This window comes from Leucoraja erinacea, chromosome 15 (assembly GCF_028641065.1).
Source record: "Leucoraja erinacea ecotype New England chromosome 15, Leri_hhj_1, whole genome shotgun sequence".
Taxonomy (NCBI): Eukaryota; Metazoa; Chordata; class Chondrichthyes; order Rajiformes; family Rajidae; genus Leucoraja; species Leucoraja erinaceus.
Genome location: NC_073391.1, coordinates 37474158 through 37496101, shown reverse-complemented (window position 1 = coordinate 37496101; position 21944 = coordinate 37474158). Strand labels below are relative to the sequence as shown.

General features: G+C 44.0%; 1 long non-coding RNA gene across 2 annotated transcripts; it reads right to left on the bottom strand.

Moving 5' to 3' along the window:
- Positions 1-4718: 4718 nt before the first annotated feature.
- LOC129704224 (uncharacterized) lies at positions 4719-21940 on the bottom strand. Of its 2 annotated transcripts, none has more exons than XR_008724698.1 (3): positions 21679-21940; positions 20384-20479; positions 4719-4828 (listed from the first exon to the last, which is right to left on the bottom strand). It is a non-coding gene; the product is annotated as an uncharacterized LOC129704224 (long non-coding RNA). The 2 variants fall into 2 exon arrangements; XR_008724697.1 differs by lacking the exon at positions 4719-4828 and adding an exon at positions 18471-18964.
- Positions 21941-21944: the final 4 nt, after the last annotated feature.

Sequence of the window (21944 nt, the reverse complement as noted above, 5' to 3'; positions counted from 1 at the left end):
TCCACTTGCTTCTCCAGTTCCCCAACACGGTCCTTCAGGAGCTCTACCTGGATGCACTTCTCGCATTTGTAGCAGCCAGAGGCACCAGCGGTGTCCTTGGCCTCCCACATACTGCAAGCATCGCACTGAATCAGCTTGCCTGACATCTCCTTCTTTCGTCTCTAACTCTCAAGCGTATTGCGTGCTCTCCTCTCCTCAGCCTCCTCGCCAAAGACTCTCGAGCCAAAGACTCACACTTTTCTCACAGGGCACTTCCCTCACAAGGCCGCTCACTCACTGCCGCTCCTTCTCTCCTCCTACTCGGGCTAGAGCCAATCAGTCTGATCTCTTGCTAATCTCCTCCTGCTGTTGCTCCCAAATCTACAGCAGTTCAATACCCCAGATGTGGTCTCACCAGTGCCCTGTACAACTGCAGAAGGACCTCTGTACTCCTATACTCTTGAGGTTATGGGGAGATGGCAGGAAAATGAGATTAGGAGGCAGAAAACAGCCATGATTGAATGACGGAATAGATTCGATGGGCCGAATGGCCTAATTCTACACCTATGTACTGAATTCTACACCTATAACGTGAACTTGTGAACGTGTAAACCCTGAGATGCACTGAAACGTCAGCTCATCTACAGTACATACAGTGGTTGTATGTGAACCATGTCATTCACTTCAAAACTGTTTTGAATGACTGTCAATCAGTATCAGGAAATTGTCATAAGGTTTTGCACAAAATCCTATGCATAGTCTCTGAAACAGTTCAAAGCTTTAAGGAAATCCAATTGAATTGACTATTCCTGCTTGCTCAGTATGAAGTGCAGCCAAATTTGTTCCTTTCATAATAAATATCACCCAGCTGTGACCCTATTAGATGCACCCTTGCTCGTGAGAACACATGGGGAATGATGCGGAAAGGCCTCGGGTTTCTCTTCTGCGCTTGTATCAAATTCTATCCATCTTTTCATCGTCCGTTCGTGGATCATTTTCAGAACTTGGTCTTGTTGTAATTTAAGATGCAAAGCATTAACAAGTTCTCAATGACTGCTCAACAAGTAGTTCAAACTTTCAAATCCACCATAGAAACATAGAAAATAGGTGCAGGAGTAGGCCATTCGACCCTTCGAGCCTGCACCGCCATTCAATATGATCATGGCTGATCATCCAACTCAGTATCCTGTACCTGCCTTCTCTCCATACCCACTGATCCCTTTAGCCACAAGGGCCACATCTAACTCCCTCTTAAATATAGCCAATGAACTGGCCACAACTACCTTCTGTGGCAGAGAATTCCAGAGATTCGCCACTCTCTGTGTGAAAAATGCTTTCCTCATCTCGGTCCTAAAAGATTTCCCCCTTATCCTTAAACTGTGACCCCTTGTTCCGGACTTCCCCAACATCGGGAACAATCTTCCTGCATCTAGCCTGTCCAACCACTTAAGAATTTTGTAAGTTTCTATTAGATCCCCCCTCAATCTTCTAAATTCTAGCGAGTACAAACTGAGTCTATCCAGTCTTTCTTCATATGAAAGTCCTGACATCCCAGGAATCAGTCTGGTGAACCTTCTCTGTACTTCCTCTATGGCAATGTCTTTCCTCAGATTAGGAGACCAAAACTGTACGCAATACTCCAGATGTGGTCTCACCAAGACCCTGTACAACTGCATTGGAACCTCCCTGCTCCTATACTCAAATCCTTTTGCTATGAATGCTAACATACCATTCGCCTTCTTCACTGCCTGCTGCACCTACATGCCTACTTTTAATAACTGGTGTATCATGACACCCAGGTCTCGTTGCATCTCCCCCTTTCCTAATTGGCCACCATCAGAGTTCTCATCCACTGGCCATGCTAGGGAATCCACAATGGTTTTCTGCTTGGAACACTTGTCGCAATACTGCAACACAAGAATTGCCCATTTTTAACCTTTTATGTTGCCATAGCAGGTATCGCTAATTTGGGACCGAATGTTGCTGGTAATCTATATATTACGGAAACTCTCATCTTGTTTGACTGTTTATTTGTTTGTACCTCAATTTGCACAAAAATGGTAGAGGAGAGCGCTACCATTTTGGCCCACCTTACTCACCATTGTCCTATGATGTAAATGAAACAAGTTATGTTCAGATTGATGGTATATTTGATGTTATTGATGTTTAAATACTTTATTGTCACATATACTAGCAATGTTACAAAATTTTGAGATTTAAAAAATCAAGTCTGCAATTTATCCCATCAGATAAAGCATAACAATAAGTTTAATTTGACACCTAATTCACTTTCATATCTCAAGTAATAAAAAAGTTATGGCCATTTTCATACTCGGAAATTAGCATCTTGTTCCCTATTGATTTTCTATGGACATAACAAAAAAGCTGTGATCGTGTGCTGTCAAAAGTCCATAACCTTCTTAAAAATTAAGAGAACTGAATGAAATTTTCAGTTATCATAGATTGAAGCGTTCTGAAACAAATATAAAATAATCTTACTTGGATGACCTGAAATTAAAGCATATAATTAGTTAGTTACCCAATTGTAGCTAATTTCAAACTTCAATGACTAGATCTAAACATCTATCCATTTCTTAATAAATGATTAACATTTTTAAATAGCCCAAGTGTCCAAATAATATTCACAAATAATTCACAATAAAACATGATTTTTAAATCTCATTTACATCAATTTATAGGCCAAATGGAAGGAATTTAGTGTTCAATTGCTGCAAATTAAAGTCCATTTAAATCGGCTTTCTAGTGGGTTCCTGTGAACGCGCTGGTTTAGAACGTTCACATTGCGCTGGATTTGTGCCCTCAAGTGCCCAGAAAAATACTGCGGGATATAAAGAGCCCAAAATGAACTACTCGCTATAGAAAACGTTATATACAGGGTTATATACAAGCCCCATTTAATGTAAAAATAAGGTACATACCTTTAATTGTTTGCTTTATAAAACCTTGGGGCTGCGAGAGGTTGCGGATTGAGAGAGTGATTTTTAAACTACTATAAATATTATACAAGGCCATAAAAACTAATAATACCTTTTGCGACGGGGTCTTTCAGCGATTTTCCGTTAATGATTTACTAGGCTGAACATTTTCGATTGGAACAGCCTAGTAAAAATCGCGTTTTAAACCCGCCCCCTCTTAACAGCGCCAAAATCACACACACGGCATGGGGGCAGATGCTCAGACACGATTCAGGTAGGTTTTGTAACATACCTACATATACAATACAATACAATACGGTTTACAATAAAAGTAAATAAAAACACATAAAAGCGCACCCGCCCCCACCCACATGTCCAGCCCCACTTACCCCACCCCCATTTGCCATCTTTACTTAACAGGCATCACAAAGGACACCCCACACCCCTTTCGAGAATTTCAAACCACCATCTTTTTTTCCTTTTACGACAGTAACCCAAGGGCTCCGATAGGTAAGTTTGTTTCTGGATGTACTAAAAAATCAAAAAAAGTTGAAAAATCTTAAGGGTCTGGCCCGTATGCCTCAAGCCACCACGTTTGGTCGCGCTCGCTGCCTGCAGTCGCATGCTGGTGGGACAGGCCCTTAAGACTTTTCAACTTTTTTTGATTTTTTAGTACGTTTTAATGTATGTTTTTAATGTTTCTTTATGTGTCTTGTGTGGGGGGTGGTGTAGGGGGCTGAGGAGGAAACCGTTTTGGTCGCCTCCTCCATGGAGAGGCAACTTTTTCCAGGTTGCCTCCCCCGTGGCCTAACATCGAGTATTGGGTGGCCTTTCCCAGAGACGCGCCCGGGGCTTTAGCGGCGGGCGCAGCACAGACTCACGGCTTGGAGAGGGTGAGCCTTCGTCTCGAAATTTTCTGCCTTCCACCAGAGTGATGGATGTTTGGATGCTGTGGTGGATGTTTGTGTTCAATTTTTAGTGTTCTTTATCATTGTACCGCTGCTGGCAAATTCATTTCACTTGCACTTTATGTGCAATGTGACGAATAAAACCGTATTGTATTGTATTGTATTGTATTGTATTGTATTGTATTGTATTGTATTGTATTGTATATGTGACAATAAAGTATAATTGAATCTTTAAATGTCTGTGACAGATATAACATCTTTGAGAAGAAGGTAAACCACATGATTCTCCTAGCTGGGATCACTATATAAACACAGAGAAAACAGGTCAGTTACATCTATGGAGAGAAAAACAGAGATAATATTTCAAGTCAAAGACTCTTCATCAGAATGCTAATGTAACATTTACTATTACTCATGTTACAGATCCTGCCTGTCCAGTTGAATATTTCCATCTTCTTCTCGGGTTTATTTTGCTTATCACAAGTAGACTTTGCAACTATACGTTTCTTTGTTCCTATAAAGGAGAGGAAGGAAAGAATAAGGAAAGTTATGGACACAAAAGGACACAAAGTGGAGTAACTCAATGGATCAGGCAGCATCTCTGGAGAGCATGAATAGGTATTGTTTTGAATCGAGACCCTACTTCAGACCAAAGGCTCCTCTAGTATCTTTGCTTCAGACTCGACCTGACAGGTTGAGTTACTCCAATACTTTGTGTCCTTTTGTGTATTAACCAGCATATGTGGCAATCATCAGGCCTTATAAAGAAAGTCATTGGTGAAGCTGCTAAAGGTGGTTGGATGTTGATCGCTATCCTGAGGTGTCATGGGGTTGAGATGATTGAGCTCAAACTGCCATACCCTATCAAACCCCAGGCTTTATAATGTGGGGTAGGAAATGCTGTCATCATAAGACAGTCTGAAGAAGGGTTTCGACCCGAAACATGACCTATTCCTGTTCTCCAGAGATGCTGAGTATTTTGTGTCTGTCTTCTATGCTGCTATGCTGTTGATTATTTGAAAATAAAATTACCATTAAACATTTTAAAATATAAAACATTTAAAATCTTTATTTTGAAATGTTAGAAATAACAAATTACAATACATGCACATAAAATTTGCTGTTTTAGAGTTAAATAAGCAGTAATGAATGCTTAGCACATTCCTAAAAACTCACAATACCTCATGTAATATGTACTAAAGCTATAATTGTTTCCAAGTAGCATATGTGTTCCGGTCATTTCTTAGGATGTGGCAGAGAATGCTGTCTGCAATGCCGAGTTGAATCACTGGTCAGAAGTTCAGAAATTCTCTATTAAAATACACATTCCCAGAAATTCTTAAATTATCAATTTCACGTAGTAAAATCTGACTGTGAATGCTGGAAATGTTACAGTCATAACAACAGCTGCCAAGATAAATAAATGAGCAATGGTTCATGATCCTTTTAATTACCACTGGCAAGATTAGGAGAGGGTGCAGGTTAGAGCATTGAGTTCTAAATACCATCGTCAATTCAATGAGCAAAGACCTCTACATAAGTGTTCACACCAACTGGGTGACAGGAAGCTGTTTTCCTGGACTTATTCCTGAGATACATGTTAAAGTCATAACTCAAATTATTTAATTCCATTTTGAAATTTTCAAGTCTTATTTTTTTGTAAATTATGCACTCTAGATTGACAAAATATTCTTACTTGTTAAAGACCTGTCCCACGGTATGGGTTCATTCCAAGAGCTCTCCCGAGTTTGTATCAATTCAGTATCAATACAGTAGGGGATTCTTAAATAGGACCAGTTAATTACTTATATAAGATGGGCGGTCAGGAGATGTGCCAATACTGCGAGATGTGGGAATTTGTCGACACCATTGATGTAGAAGATCCCTACAGCTGCAGTAAGTGTTTGAGGCTAGAGGAACTCCAGCTCCGCATTGATGAGCTGGAGACCCAACTTCATACGCTGCGGTACATCAGGGAGGGGGAGTATTACCTGGATGTTTTGTGCCAGGGGATGGTCACACCGACCAGTTTAACTAATTCAGTAGGCAGTGAGCAAGGAAAGGAAGGTGTGGCCATAAGCGAGGCAGGTAGGGGGAACCAGGAGGAGATGCGGCAGGAGCCACAGCCCTTGCCCCTGACGAGCATGACCGAGGCTCTTACTCAATGTAAGGACGGGATCAGGGGCTGTGGGAGGGATGAGCAACCTGGCTGCAGCACCGTGGATCAGGAGGCCATTCAAGAGGGGGGAGTTAGAAGAAATGCCGTAGTGATAGGGGATAGTATTATTCGGGGGGTAGATAAGGTTCTCTGCGGCCAGCAGAACATGTCCCGAAGGCTGTGTTGCCTACCCGGTGCTAGGGTTAAGGATATCTCTGCGATACTGGAGAGAAATTTGCAGAGGGAGGGGGAGGATCCAGTGGTCGTGGTCCATGTGGGGACCAATGACATAGGAAGGACGAGGAAGGAGGATCTGCTGAAGGAGTTTGAGCAGTTAGGGAATAAATTAAAAAGCAGAACCTCGAGGGTACTGATCTCCGGATTGCTACCTGAGCCACGGGCCAAATCGGCGAGGGTACGTAAAATTAAAAAGCTAAATGCGTGGCTCAAAGACTGGTGTGGGAATAATGGGTTTGGTTTCTTGGGCCACTGGCACCAGTACTGGGACAGGGGGGATCTGTTCTGTAAGGACGGACTTCACCTGAACGGTGCTGGGACTGGGGTCCTGGCAAATCATATAACTAGGGCAGTAGAGAGGTCTTTAAACTAAGTAGCGGGGGGGAGGTATCAAGGGGGGTAATAACGGCAGGGGTAGAGGAAATAGAGCAGGGTATCAGTGGGGAAGCGGAAAGTCAAAATGTGACAGGAGACAGAATGTGTGAAGATAAAGCTTTAGATGTAAAAGGGGCAAAAATGGAAAGGAAGGGTAGTAAAAATCATCTGAAAGTGCTTTATCTAAATGCACGGAGTATTCGTAATAAGATAAATGAATTAACGGTGCAATTAAGTATATATAGTTATGATATCGTGGCCATTACGGAGACATGGCTGCAAGGGGATCAGGACTGGGAGTTAAATATAGAGGGGTACTCAACAATTAGGAAAGATAGACAGGAAAGAAAGGGAGGAGCGGTGGCCCTTTTAATAAGGGAGGGAATAACGGCAATAGAGAGGAAGGATATTGCGTTGAAGGATCAGGATAGTGAAACAGCTTGGGTACAGATAGAGAATAATAAGGGGAAAAAAACACTAGTGGGTGTAATTTATAGACCTCCAAATAGCTGTGACGCTGTTAGTCAGAACATAAATCTGCAAATAGTTGACGCATGTAAAAAGGGAACTGCTGTAATCATGGGGGACTTCAATTTTCATATTAATTGGGCAAACCAAACTGGGCAGGGTAGACTAGAGGAAGAGTTTATAGAATGTATTAGAGACGGGTTCCTAGAACAGTATGTCACAGAACCGACAAGGGGGGAGGCAATCTTGGATCTGGTCCTGTGTAATGAAGCAGGATTAATTAAAAATGTCATAGTTAGGGACTCGTTGGGAACAAGTGACCACAATATGGTCGAATTCCATATTCAAATAGAAGGGGAGCAGGTTGAAACTCAGGCTAGGGTGCTTAGTCTAAATAAGGGGGATTATGAAGGTATGAGGACTGAGCTGATCAAAGTTGACTGGGATAGCAGACTCAAGAATAAGACGGTACATGAGCAGTGGTGTACGTTTAAGGGTATACTATATAACCTTCAAGAAAAATTTATTCCTATGAAGAAAAAAAGGGGTAAGGGTAAGAACAGTCAGCCATGGCTCAGTAAAACTATAAAGGATAGTATTCGGCTGAAGGCAAGGGCATATAAGGTAGCCAGAGATAGTGGGAGGGTAGAGGATTGGGAAGCATTTAAAGGTCAGCAAAAAATAACTAAGAGATTAATTAAGACGGGGAAAATAGACTATGAAAGGAATTTAGCGAACAACATAAAAACTAATAGTAAGAGTTTTTATAGCTATATAAAAAGAAAAAGGGTGGCTAAGGTGAACGTTGGTCCATTGGAGGGTGAGACTGGAGAGTTGTTGGTGGGGAACATGGAAATGGCAAAGGCATTAAACGAGTATTTTGTATCAGTCTTCACCATAGAAGACACAAAAAATATTCCAACGCTGGATAAACAGGGGGCGGTAGGAATGGAGGAGCTAAATACTATTAAGATTACCAAGGAGGTGGTATTAGGGAAATTAATGAGACTGAAGGAGGATAAATCCCCTGGGCCTGATGGATTACATCCAAGGGTCTTGAGGGAGATAGCGGTGGGGATTATGGATGCATTGGTGATAATTTTCCAAAACTCCCTGGAGGCAGGAACGGTCCCAGTGGATTGGAAAATGGCCAATGTAACACCTATATTTAAAAAAGGAAGTAAACAGAAGGCGGGAAACTATAGACCGGTTAGTCTAACATCGGTGGTGGGTAAAATGTTAGAGACAATTATTAAAGAAACACTAACGGGGCACTTGGATAAACATGACTTCATCGGACAGAACCAGCATGGTTTTGTGAAGGGGAAGTCCTGTTTAACGAATCTGCTCGAATTCTTTGAGGAAGTAACAACCCGGGTGGATAAAGGGGAACCGGTGGATGTGGTATACTTGGACTTCCAAAAGGCTTTTGACAAGGTGCCACATAAGAGACTATTGCTAAAAATAAAAAATTATGGGATTGGGGGTAATATATTAGCATGGGTAGAGGATTGGCTAACAAATAGGAAGCAGAGAGTGGGGATAAATGGTTCATACTCGGGATGGCAACCGGTAACTAGCGGGGTTCCGCAAGGGTCGGTGCTGGGACCCCAGTTGTTCACAATTTATATAAATGATTTGGAGGAGGGAACCAAGTGTAATATATCAAAATTTGCGGACGATACAAAAATGGGAGGAAAAGTAGGGGATGAGGAGGATAGGAAGAGTCTGCAAAAGGATATAGATAAGCTAGGTGAGTGGGCAACAACTTGGCAGATGAAATTTAATACTAGTAAATGTGAAGTCATTCACTTTGGGAAAAAAAATGATAGGGCAAGTTATTTTCTAAATGAGGAGGAGCTGCGTTGTAATGCAACGCAAAGGGATCTAGGGGTATTAGTACATGAATCACTGAAAGTTAGTATGCAGGTGCAGCAAGCAATCAGGAAGGCCAATGGAGTTTTGGCCTTTATTGCTAGGGGGATTGAGTATAAAAACACGGAGGTCTTGCTGCAGCTGTACACAGTATTAGTGAGACCACATTTGGAATACTGTGTACAGTTCTGGGGTCCATACTTAAGAAAGGATGTACTAGCCCTGGAGGCAGTGCAGCGAAGGTTTACAAGATTAATTCCTGCAATGAGGGGATTGACATATGAGGAAAGGTTAAGTAGGCTGGAACTCTACTCTTTGGAGTTTAGAAGAATGAGAGGCGATCTCATTGAAACATATAAGATCGTGAGGGGCCTTGATCGGGTGGATGCACCGAGGATGTTCCCAATGATCGGGGAAACTAGAACTAGGGGACATAGTTGCAGAATAAGGGGGGGCTCTTTTAAAACTGAGATGAGGAAGAACTTCTTCACCCAGAGGGTGGTTAATTTATGGAATTCACTGCCCCAGGGAGCAGTGGAAGCAGAAACTTTAAATATATTTAAGACTAAAATAGATGGTTTTTTTAGCTGCCAAGGGGATAAGGGGCTACGGGGAGAGGGCAGGGATATGGACCTAGGTATGGTTAGTATAGTAAGACCTGAGTGATCTCCTGGACAAGTGTCGATCGCCTAGATTGGGGTCGGAGAGGAATTTCCCGGATTTTTTTTCCCGAATTGGACCTGGGTTTTTATCCGTTTTTTTGCCTCCCCCAGGAGATCACGAGGTTCTTGGGGTGGAGAGGGGTGATAGCGGTATAAAGGGGAGGGTAGTGTCTTGTGTTCTGTGTCTTGTGTCTACTGTTTGTGGGTAAGTGTGTCTGTTTAGTGTTCAGCCATGAGCGAATGGCGGTGCGGGCTCGATGGACCTGGTGGTCTGCTCTCGCACCTACTTTCTATGTTTCTATGTTTCTATGCCCTGATTCGAACTCGGAGATTTACGGTAATGGCCACTCGCCGGTACTCGGGGCTCTCGTGGACATTTTTCAACATGTTGAAAAATCTTCACGAGTCTTCCCGTGCTTACCTGCCGTTAGGGCTAAGAGACATCCCCGAGCTCTGACGTACCCGCTACGTTCATTCTCCGTGCTTACCACAAGTTTGATTTCTTTTTAAACTCAGGAGAGCTCTTGGAATTATCTCGTACCATGGGACAGGGCTTTAAGGCTCCTACTGCTTTACAACTGGTAAAATAAGTGTTCTTAAAGTGTATTAGCTATAATTTTATTTTCCTGCTATTTCAGTAACATACAAATAATATAACTTTCTAAAGTATTAGTTAGGCCGCAGCTGAAATGTTGTGTGCAATTCTGGTCACCACACCACGGGAAGGATTTGATTGCACTGGTGAGGATGGAGGGTTCTTCAGTGGAGAAGCACCAGATATTTCATGGGATGGGAAGTCTCTGTTCTGGAATAAGATTGGATAGACTGGGTTTGGTCTCCTTGAAGGAAATGACACTGAGTGAGGGAGACCATTAGAATATACAGAATTATGAAGGGTAGGAAACTTTTTTCCACAGCGAATTGTTAGGAGAAACAATGTGTCACAGACTAATTGATGCAAGTACCAGGTACCAGTTGATCCAGTGTCCAGAGCATAGGGGAAACTCCTCAAGTTGAAGCTTTACCAAGGATGCCATGTAAATATAACATATCAATGGCGACACCATTTTGTTTGACTGGAATACAAAGTCAACATTGAATCATTAGAATTAAATATTTAATTGTCCATTAGAACAAGCATGATGTTGTGGGAATTACAGAGACATGGCTGCAAGAAGGCCAGGGCTGAAAACTGAATATTCAAGGGTGTACCTGCTATCAAAAAGATAGAGGTGGGCAGAGGGGGTGGGGTTGCTCCGTTGGTGAGGAATGAAATTCAGTCCCTTGCAAGGGGTGACATTGAAACAGGAGATGTGGAGTCAGTATGGATATAATTAAGGAATTGTAAGGGTAAAAATACCCTAATGGGACTTATCTACAGGCCCCTAAACAGTAGCCTGGACATAGGGTGCAAGTTGAATCAGGAGTTAAAATTGGCATGTAGCAAAGGTAATGCTGTGGTTGTTATGGGAGATTTCAACATGCAGGTATACTGGGAAAATCAGGTTGGTACTGGACCCCAAGGAAGGGACTTTGTAGAGTGCCTTTGTGATGGATACTTAGAGCAGCTTGTATTGGAACCTACCAAGGTTCTTTTTTTGTTTATTTAGTTATGTAAAAGTGTATTTTTTTGTGTTTTTTTGGTGTTTTTATGTGGGGGAAGAGGGCACGGTGCGGGGGATACCGTACTTCAGCCGCTTCCTGGTGAGGACGCGACTATTATTCGAGTCGCGTCCTCGCCCCCCCCCTCCCCCCACAGCGGCCTACCTGCCTGGATTGGCGCGGCCTTTCCTGCCGGGATCGACCGGAGCTCCAGCAGCGGCGGGACAGCGCTGAAACATCGCGGGGCTGGCGATGCCTTACCGGGGGTCGCCGTCTGGAGCCCGGAGTGCCGGACCTGCTGCACCGACATCACGGAGCTGCGGTTTGCAGAGCTCCCAACGCGGGCGGCGCTGATGGACAGCGCGGGGTCCTGCGACTCTGCCCGGCTCGACCTGCGGACTCAGGAGCTGCAGACTCCGGGAGCGGGAGGCGGCTGATCAGAAGGTCCGGGCCGCGGAGGAGGAGGATGCTCACCGTCGGGGTTCGGCGTCGGCGTTCCACCAGCCCGGCGTGAGGGCCTGAACATCGGGCCACCCGGGGCGGCGACTGCAGGTGCTTGGAAGGCCCCGTCCACGGATGAACACGGAGGGGAGGCTGGCTGGACTATGGTGCCGTCCTCACCTGGGTGCCATTTATGTTATGTTGTGTCGTGGACTTCTGTATTTGTGCTTTTTTAAAAATTTTAATTCAATTTCAATTTTATTTTTAATATGTTTTATTATTTATTTATTATTTATTTTTATAATTTCTTTGTGATTTTTTTAATGATACTGCCTGTAAGGAAAATTCATTTCGTTGTCTCAAATTGAGACAATGACAATAAATTTGAATACAATACAATACAAAGAAGGCAATTCTTGATTTAGTGTTATGTAATGAACCGGATTTGATAAAGGAGCTCGAGGTTAATGAGCCATTAGGTGGCAGTGACCATAATATGGTCAGGTTTAATCTACAATTGGAGAGGGAAAAGGGTAGATCGGAGGTATCAGTGTTACAGTTGAATAAAGGGGACTATGGGGCCATGAGGGAGGAGCTGGCCAAAGTTGACTGGAAAGATACACTAGCAGGGATGACAGTGGAACAAAAATGGCAGGTATTTCTAGGAATAATACAGAAGGTGCAGGATCAGTTCATTCCTAGGAGGAAGAAAGATTCCAAGGGGAGTAAGGGGCGACTGTGGCTGACAAGGGACGTCAGGGACAGTATAAAAATAAAAGAGAAGAAGTACAACGTAGCAAAGATGAGCAGGAAGCAAGAGGATTGGGTAATGTTTAAAGAGCAATAGAAGATAACTAAAAAGACAATACGGGCAGAAAATATGAGGTATGAAGGTAAGCTAGCCAAGAATATAAAGGAGAATAGTAAAAGCTTCTTTAGGTATGTGAAGAGAAAAAAATTAGTTAAGACCAAAATTGGGCCCTTGAAGACTGAAAAAGGTGAATTTATTATGGGGAACAAGGAAATGGCAGATGAGTTGAACAGGTACTTTGGATCCGTCTTCACTAAGGAGGACACAAACAATCTTCCTCATATAGTAGTGGCCAGAGGATCTGGGGTGACGGAGGAACTGAAGGGAATCCACATTTGGCAGGAAATAGTGTTGGGTAGATTGATGGGACTGAAGGCTGATAGATCCCCAGGGCCTGATGGTCTGCATCTGCATCCCAGGGTACCTCTAGAAATTGTGGATGTATTGGTGATAATTTTCCAATGTTCTATAGACTCAGGATCAGTCCCTGTGGATTGGAGGGTAGCTAATGGTATCCCACTTTTTAAGAAAGGCGGGAGAGAGAAAACAGGGAATTATAGACCTGTTAGCCTGACATCGGTGGTGGGGAAGATGCTGGAGTAAATTATAAAAGATGAAATAGCCGCACATTTGGATAGCAGAGTCAGCATGGATTTACGAAGGGGAAATCATGCTTGACTAATCTTTTTTGAAGATGTAAATAGGAAAATGGACAAGGGAGAGCCAGTGGATGTAGTGTACCTAGACTTTCAGAAAGCATTTGATAAGGTCCCACATAGGAGATTAGTGGGCAAAATTAGGGCACATAGAAAATTGGTTGGCAGACAGGAAACAAACAGTAGGGATTAACGGGTCCCTTTCAGAATGGCAGGCAGTGACTAGTGGAGTACCGCAAGGCTCGGTGCTGGGACCGCAGCTATTTACAATATACATCAATGATTTGGATGAAGGGATTCAAAGTAACATTAGAAAATTTGCAGATGACGCAAAGATGGGTAGCAATGTGAACTGTGAGGAGGATGCTATGAGAATGTAGGGTGACTTGGTCAGGCTGGGGAAGTGGGCAGATGCATGGCAGATGAAATTTAATGTGGATAAATGTGAGGTTATCCACTTTGGTATCAAAAACAGGAAGGCAGATTACTATCTAAATAGCGCCAAGTTGGGAAAGGAGAAGTACAATGTTATCTGGGCGTCCTTGTTCATCAGTCTATGAAAGTAAGAATGCATGTACAGCAGGCAGTGAAGAAAGCGAATGGCATGTTGGCCTTTATAAAAAAAGGTAGAGTATAGGAGCAAAGAGGTCCTTCTGTAGTTGTACAGAGCCCTAGTGAGACCACACCTGGAGTATTGTGTGCACTTTTGGTCCCCTAATTTGAGGAAGGACATTCTTGCAATTGAGGGAGTGCAGGGTAGGTTTACAAAGTTAATTCCCGGGATGGCGGGACTGTCAAATGCTGAGAGAATGGAGCAGCTGGGCTTGTACACTCTGGAGTTTAGAAGGATGAGAGGGGATCTTATTGAAACATATAAGATTGTTAAGGGTTTGGACACGCTAGAGACAGGAAACATGTTCCCGATGTTGGGGTAGTCCAGAACCAGGGGCCACAGTTTAAGAATAAGGGGTAAGTCATTTAGAACGGAGACGAGGAAACACTTTTTCTCACAGAGAGTTGTGAGTCTGTGGAATTCTCTGCCTCAACGGGCGGCGGAGGCAGGTTCTCTGGATGCTTTCAAGAGAGAGCTAGATAGGGCTCTTAAAGATAGCGGAGTCAGGGGATATGGGGAGAAGGTTACTGATTGGGGATGATCAGCCATGATCACATTGAATGGAGGTGCTGGCTCGAAGGGCCGAATGGCCTACTCCTGCACCTATTGTCTATTGTCAGAGAGCAAGGGTTTAAGACAGGAAATAGAAGTTTTAGAGGGGATCGGAGAAGGTGGAAATTCCTTGCTGAGAAGTAAGAAGTATTTAAGAAGTACATTTAAGAAGTACCCAGGCATAAAACAAACAATAGGTTGCGGCCTTTCACGGACGTGGTGGTAGTTTTAGCCTTTATCGTGCTGGTATATCTTTGGACATGACTTTGCTGGGAAACTGCCAGCACTCTCATCATGCAATGTATTCTGGCCACCGCTTTGAGATTTCCACAGATACCTTTGTAAACTTAGAAATCCTAAAAATGCTGTCAGTGATTCGATGCCAGACAGCAGGCTGCATTCCACCTCTGGACTTGAAATCTGCAAGGGAGTGGGGACTTGAACTAACTGCATTTCACATTCACTATTATATATTGCATCCATGTTTTTCCCTTAATTTGAGCGGAATGGCTGGAAGAGCCTTTCACAAGTGTTTCATAATTTCATGGATCTCATGGATGTCCAGTCAATCTACACCTCCATCCCCCACTAAGAGGGTCTTAAAGCCCTAGGTTTCTTCCTCGACCACAAAACCAACCAATCCCCGTCTACCAATACTCTCCTCCGCCTAACGGAGCTGGTCCTTACCCTCAACAACTTTTCCTTTGACTCCTCCCATTTCCTCCAAATCCAAGGCATAGCTATGGGCACACGCATGGGCCCCAGCTATGCCTGCCTCTTTGTAGGGTACGTTTAACAATCCTTGTTCGAGGTGTATCGTGGCCCTATTCCCGAACTCTACCTCCACTACATCGACGACTGCATTGGTGCTACCTCCTGCACCCATGCAAAACTCACTTACTTCATCCATTTCACCAATAACTTCCATCCGGCACTCAAATTCACCTGGACCATTTCCGACATCTCCCTACCTTTTCTCGACCTCACTATGTCCATCGCACGTGACAGACTACTGACCGACATCTACTACAAACCCACGGATTCCCATGGCTATCTGGACTACATTTCTTCCCACCCTGCTTCATGTAAGGACTCTATCCCCTACTCCCAATTCATCCGTCTACGCCGCATGTACACCCAGGATGAGGTGTTCCAAACCAGGGCATCAGAGATGTCCTCATTCTTTAGGGAACGGGGGTTCCCCTCTTCGACTATAGATGAGGCTCTCACCAGGATCTTTTCTATATCCCTTAGCTCCGCTCCCACTCCCCATCCACCCACTCCTAATAAGGGCTTCCACCCTACCAGCCATCACATACAACAGATAATCCTCCAACATTTTCGCCACCTCCAACGGGATCCCACCACTGGCCACATCTTCCCAACTCCTCCCCTTTCAGCTTTCCGCAGAATCTGCTCCCTCCGTAACTCAATGGTCAATTCGTCCCTTCCCACCCCCACCCCGGGCACTTTCCCTTGCAACCGCAGGAAATGCTACACTTGTCGCTTTACCTCCCCCCTTGACTCCATCCAAGGACCCAAGCAGTCTTTCTAGGTGAGGCAGAGGTTTACCTGCACCTTCCCCAACCTCATCTATTGCATCCGCAGCTCTAGGTGTCAACTTCTCTTCATCGGTGAGACCAAGCGTAGGCTTGGCGAACGCTTCGCCCAACACCCCCGCACAGTTCGAATTAACCAACCTGATCTCCCGGTGGCTTAACGCTTTAACTCCCCCTCCCATTCCGTATCCCACCTTTCTGTCCTGGGCCTCCTTCATGGCCAGAGTGAGCCTCACCGCAAATTGGAGCAGCACCTCATATTTCGCTTGGGTAGTTTACACCTCGGTATGAACATTGACTTCTCCAATTTCAGGTAGTCCTTGCTTTCTGAGCATGATTGTCATTTGCCATTCAACTATTATGTTTGTTTACCTCACTGGCTATTTCTAAACCTCCCCCCTCCCAAATTTCTTTGACAGGTTGAATAGAAATGTTCCCAATCTTGTTGTTTTATTATTTGAACACGTAGATGAACATCCTCAAGGAGTGTAATCAGATGGAAACTGATTCAGGTGTGATGTTTAAGAGCTTATTCAAAGAAGGGGCATATTTTAAAGGAGTGACAGATACTTGCAGGGGAATGTGTGAGGAGGTTATTTATTTGTCTTTAGTTTTAGCTTGAACCAAGACATCTGAAGATTCAAAGTTTAATACAGTAATTGTGCTGATACTGACTCTAACCAACCACATAATGAATATCATCTATTCTGGAGGTTTTATTTGTCCGATGCCATTTAAACTTCACTTGGATTTCAATCACTTCAATGTAAAAGTAATTGGGAATGGGTAGCAATGCAACAAAAATTTGCCCTCAGTACATATTAACTGTAATATAATAATGTATGCATGTTGGTAGGTGCAATCAAAACAAAGATCTTTTATCATTGTTGTGTTATGAATACCACAGAAAAAATTATGTACTCTCAAGATCACATTAAATAGAATATTATTGCTTAAATATATATTGTTATTGGACTTTGCATTTTGGAAAAGTCCCAGCTGAGAGGAAGACAGCAAAATACTGAAAATATTGGGGGTGAAAATTGGGGGTGTCTCAGGACAGTTTGTTAAGAAAATGAAGGAAATGGTAACATAATACATACAGCTGAGTGAGCATAATTTTATGGATGAGAAATTGTGTTCAACCAATTGATGACTTATTTGACAAAATAACAAGCATGTTGGATAACAAGGAAGCCAATGAATGTAGCAAATACACATAAAAGATTACCGCATTAGATAAGCACCTGTGGACTTGAACATAATAGGTTAAGTCCAGGGGGTCAGATATGGGGCTTTATGTGTGGGCCAGATATATTGTCAGTACAGAGGGGCTAGGAGCAAGGCCAAGTGTGCATCCAGTCCTCCTTCCATTTTCCCCCGTGGTCGGGACCTCAACCCTCCGCAGCCGTCGCTGTGGGCGTCCAGATGATAAAGGACAAGGTAAAAGTCAATGTAAGTCCAGGATCGGCTCTTCCCCACCGGAGATCGTGGCTTCAGGCTGGTGTAGGCCGCAGGCCGGCGGTCGAAGATTTAAAATTTGCGCCGCAGCCAGAAGCACCGCAGACTGCAGGGCCGGCGGTCGAAGCTCCCCTCCAGGGGTGATGGTAAGTTCACGCCGGGCCCGCGGTAGAAGTTGGCCGCGGGCCGGCATTCAGAGCTTCTTCTTCCCCCCGGGTCCCCCACGAGGGATCCCGGGCTGCAGATGCCGTGCCAGCTGGAGCTCTGCAGACTGCGGCTTCAGGCTGCCGGGGGCCAGCGAAACGGAGCGCTCCGTCCAGCGAGCCCCAGTGAGGGCTCGCCCGCACCTAGTACTAGGTGTGCAGTCAAAGCTGGGACAATGGGAGTGTTCAGCACTGTGAACCTAAGCAGGTAAGCAGCTTTGATCAGGGTAGAATAGGGGGCCAGGTGTAAAGCTGGACTCGGAGTCAGGAATGAGAGAAGGTATGCAACTGGAGTCAGGATCAGGAGTAGTACTACGTGTGCAGTGAGACCCAGGTTGGTCAACATGGGCCAAGTGCTTGATTATAATCTGATTTCCGAATACACTAACATCATTCATGTGCTGCACATGTTGATCAGAGCCTGGCTCTACTGTGGAATGTAATTAGGAATGTAATTTAGCCTAACCTTATTCATAGCTAATCCAATTTAAAGCATAAATATTGCATTCAAGTGTTAGTTAAAAGACTCGCTACAGTATGCACCAGATTGCACAATTTCAAGCTGAAAAATGCGAAAGCTCCATACCAATGGGAGGGGTGCACCCCCATCCCACACCGTCCCCCCCCCCCCCCCCCCCCCCCCCCCCCCCCCCCCGGGCTTGGTCTCTCGCGCATTTCTCACTCCCAACTCTCACCCAATGTTGGCAGCCCTGATAAAAACATTGTAAATAGTTCCAAAAACTTTACATTTTTTACATTTTATTTTATTCAAGTTTCTCTATATTCAAAGTTTTTGAATTTGAAAGATCTTTTACAATTCAGCCCACAATTAAGAAGGGTGTATTATTGCCATCTGACAATGTTGTTGCTCATATTGAAGGTGGAGCTTATTCTGGCCACCCATGTAATCCTCTTTCCAATGCAGAAGGGCCTTTCAAAATTCAAGGTCTTGCTGCAGAGAATCCTCCCTGTGTTTTTAAAAAATTCTCACTGAAAAAAAACACTTGAGGTACTTTTTTTAAACTGAGGTCAGTGCTCACCAGTGACATGGTGTTTATTATGTCTCAGAGATAAACAATCCAAGATAAATCTAATTGATTATATTGCTGAAAATATAATATAGGCAAGGTACCTAAAATTATTACTCTGGAGACAATGCACTAATTTTGAGACTTTTTGAAACCATTCATTATTTGCAATGGTAGTGAATAACAGTACAGCTGTGAACCACCACAGTTTGTTAAATATTTTTAATCCATTATCTCATTCAAATGTTGCTAAAAATATATTCCTTGATATGCTTGAGTGAAAACTTGCTGTGGTTTGATTAAAGCAGCTGGAATTGGGATAATCACCAAAAGCAAACATTCTTAATCAGAATTAACTTCCCCATTTGTTAAAAGATGTATTTAAAATGTCTGAAGAAGTCAACAGTTGGCAGTTTCATTAAGTTTCTGCAGAAAGTTTTCTGGGAAAATAAAAAATACATTAAAGCGCTTTTAAAATGTATATCTTCATTCATCCAAAAGGACAACCTTAATTTGCTAGAACTTTGAGCACGAGGTTTTGTGCACTAGGCAGGCAGAATAGTTAACTGGGGGAAAAAAAATCAGAACTGATGGCAGGGAAATGAAAATCAGGGAATGGCAAGGATTCAGAATAAAGAAGGATATGTTGGTGAAAGATAGATGTAGGCAGAAATCTGTAGGAATTTTGAAGGGAGATGTCTTCATTCAGATGGTAGTGAATCTTTGGACTATTAATTTATTGTATATTTATTGTTGTGGCTGTTGCATCTAATGTACCTATAATGCTGCAGCAAGTAATAATTTCATTGTTCTGGGTCACATCCAGTGCCTATGACAATTATGTGGTTAAATGTGAGGTTATCCATTTTGGTGGCAAAAACAGGAAAGCAGACTATTATCTAAATGGTGGCTGAATAGGAAAAGGGGAGATCCAGCGAGACCTGGGTGTCATGGTACACCAGTCATTGAAAGTAGGCATGCAGGTGCAGCAGGCAGTGAAGAAAGCGAATGGTATGTTAGCTTTCATAGCAAAAGGATTTGAGTATAGGAGCAGGGGGGTTCTACTGCAGTTGTACATGGTCTTGGTGAGACCACACCTGGAGTATTGCGTACAGTTTTGGTCTCCAAATCTGAGGAAGGACATTATTACCATAGAGGGAGTGCAGAGAAGGTTCACCAGACTGATTCCTGGGATGTCAGGACTGTCTTATGAAGAAAGACTGGATAGACTTGGTTTATACTCTCTAGAATTTAGGAGATTGAGAGGGGATCTTATAGAAACTTACAAAATTCTTAAGGGGTTGGACAGGCTAGATGCAGGAAGATTGCTCCCGATGTTGGGAAAGTCCAGGACAAGGGGTCACAGCTTAAGGATAAGGGGGAAATCCTTTAAAACCGAGATGAGAAGAACTTTTTTCACACAGGGAGTGGTGAATCTCTGGAACTCTCTGCCACAGAGGGTAGTCGAGGCTAGTTCATTGGCTATATTTAAGAGGGAGTTAGATGTGGCCCTTGTGGCTAAGGGGATCAGAGGGTATGGAGAGAAGGCAGGTACGGGATACTGAGTTGGATGATCAGCCATGATCATATTGAATGGTGGTGCAGGTTCGAAGGGCCGAATGGCCTACTGCTCCTAATTTCTATGTTTCTATGTAAACACTGTACCAATCTCACGACTCTTTCAGCACCTTTCTCAGTGCCTCCCCGTAAGGCTTTTATCAAGTGGGGGGGGCCAGTTATGTGAACAATTGACCTTGCAGTGCTTTGGAAGTCTCTGCTGCAAGTTTTTTCATTGTATATGTGAAATACTGCAGAGGCCAGCTAAGAATAAACGGAAATGCTTTTATTATTCAACATACCTGACACTGTCTTTCATTTACCTGAGGCCGTGCAAATATTCACCACCCAAGCAACTCTTCACCAAGTGCCACAATGCAGATGCTGGAAGTTGGAACCTTAATCAAAAATCACAATGCTGGAGTAACTCAGCTGGTCAGGCAACATATCTGGAACTACCAAAGATAGACACAAAATGCTGGAGTATCTCAGCAGGCCAGGCAACATCTCTGGAGAGAAGGAATGGGTGACTTTTCGGGTCGAGACCCTTCTTCAAACCTTCTCTGGATCTCTGGAACACTTTGATAAGCGATGTTTCAGGTCACGACTCTTCTTCATACTGATTGTAGTAGAGGGACGGGGGAGAAAGCTGGAGAAAAGGTGGGGGTAGGACAATGTCTGGCAAATGATGGGTAAATGCAGGTGAGGGGGGTGTAGACGCAGGTGAAAGGGGTTTGATTGGCAGATGGGTGGACAGAGGCTAGAAATGGTAAGACAATCTGTGAGATAAGAAGTGAAGAGGACTGAAATATGAGGCTAGAGAAAGGAGTATAGGTGGGAGGGATGGGATAGGAGGAGAAATGAGAATGACAGGAGAATGGGATTGAGTGAGAGAGAGATAGATCAGCCATGATTGAATGGGAGAGTAGACTTGATGGCCTGAATAGCCTAATTTTGCTACTAGAATTTATGAGTGCACACCCAGTTGGGGCACAAGGGAGATAGAGGAGAAAAAAAAGAGGATTGTTGGTTAATTACTTAAAATTGGAGAAGCCAATGTTCATACTGTTGATAGACACAAAATACTGGGGTAACTCAGCTGGCCAGACAGCATCTCTGGAGAGAAGGAATGGTGATGTTTCAGGTCGAGACCCTTCTTCAGACTGGGTTGGGGAGAGGGAGTCCAGAGAAATGGAAGGATAAGGGGTGAAAGCGACAGATCAAAGCAGGCGAGGATAAGGAAATGTAGAATGGTTCATTGTGTAGGAGGGAACTGCAGATGCTGGTTTACACCGAAGGTAGACACAAAATGCTCAGCTGGGACAGACAGCATCTCTGGAGAGATGGAATGGGTGATGTTTCGGGTCGAGACCCTTTTTCAGGCAATAGGTGCAGGAGTAGGCCATTCGGCCCTTCAAGCCAGCACCGCCATTCAATGTGATCATGGCTGATCATCCCCAATCAGTACCCCGTTCCTGCCTTCTCCCCATACCCCCTGACTCCGCTATTTTTAAGAGCCCTATCTAGCTCTCTCTTGAAAGCATCCTGTGAAACCCGCCTCCACCGCCCTCTGAGGCAGAGAATTCCACAGACTCACCACTCTCTGCGAGAAAAAGTGTTTCCTCGTCTCCGTTCTAAATGGCTTACGCCTTATTCTTAACTGACTGCCTTGTAATTTGAGGTGCTGTTCCTCCACCTTGCGTCGGGCCTCACCCTGACAGTGGAGGTCTGAAAGATATATAGAGATAGATAGAGAGAGCTAGCTACTGGAGGCGCTGCTTCTGCCTGCGCGTCTTCTTCACCGGCCGCTCGGTAACCACGGCGACGCGGCAGGGTCTCGCGAAGTGTCGTGGCGAGGGAGAG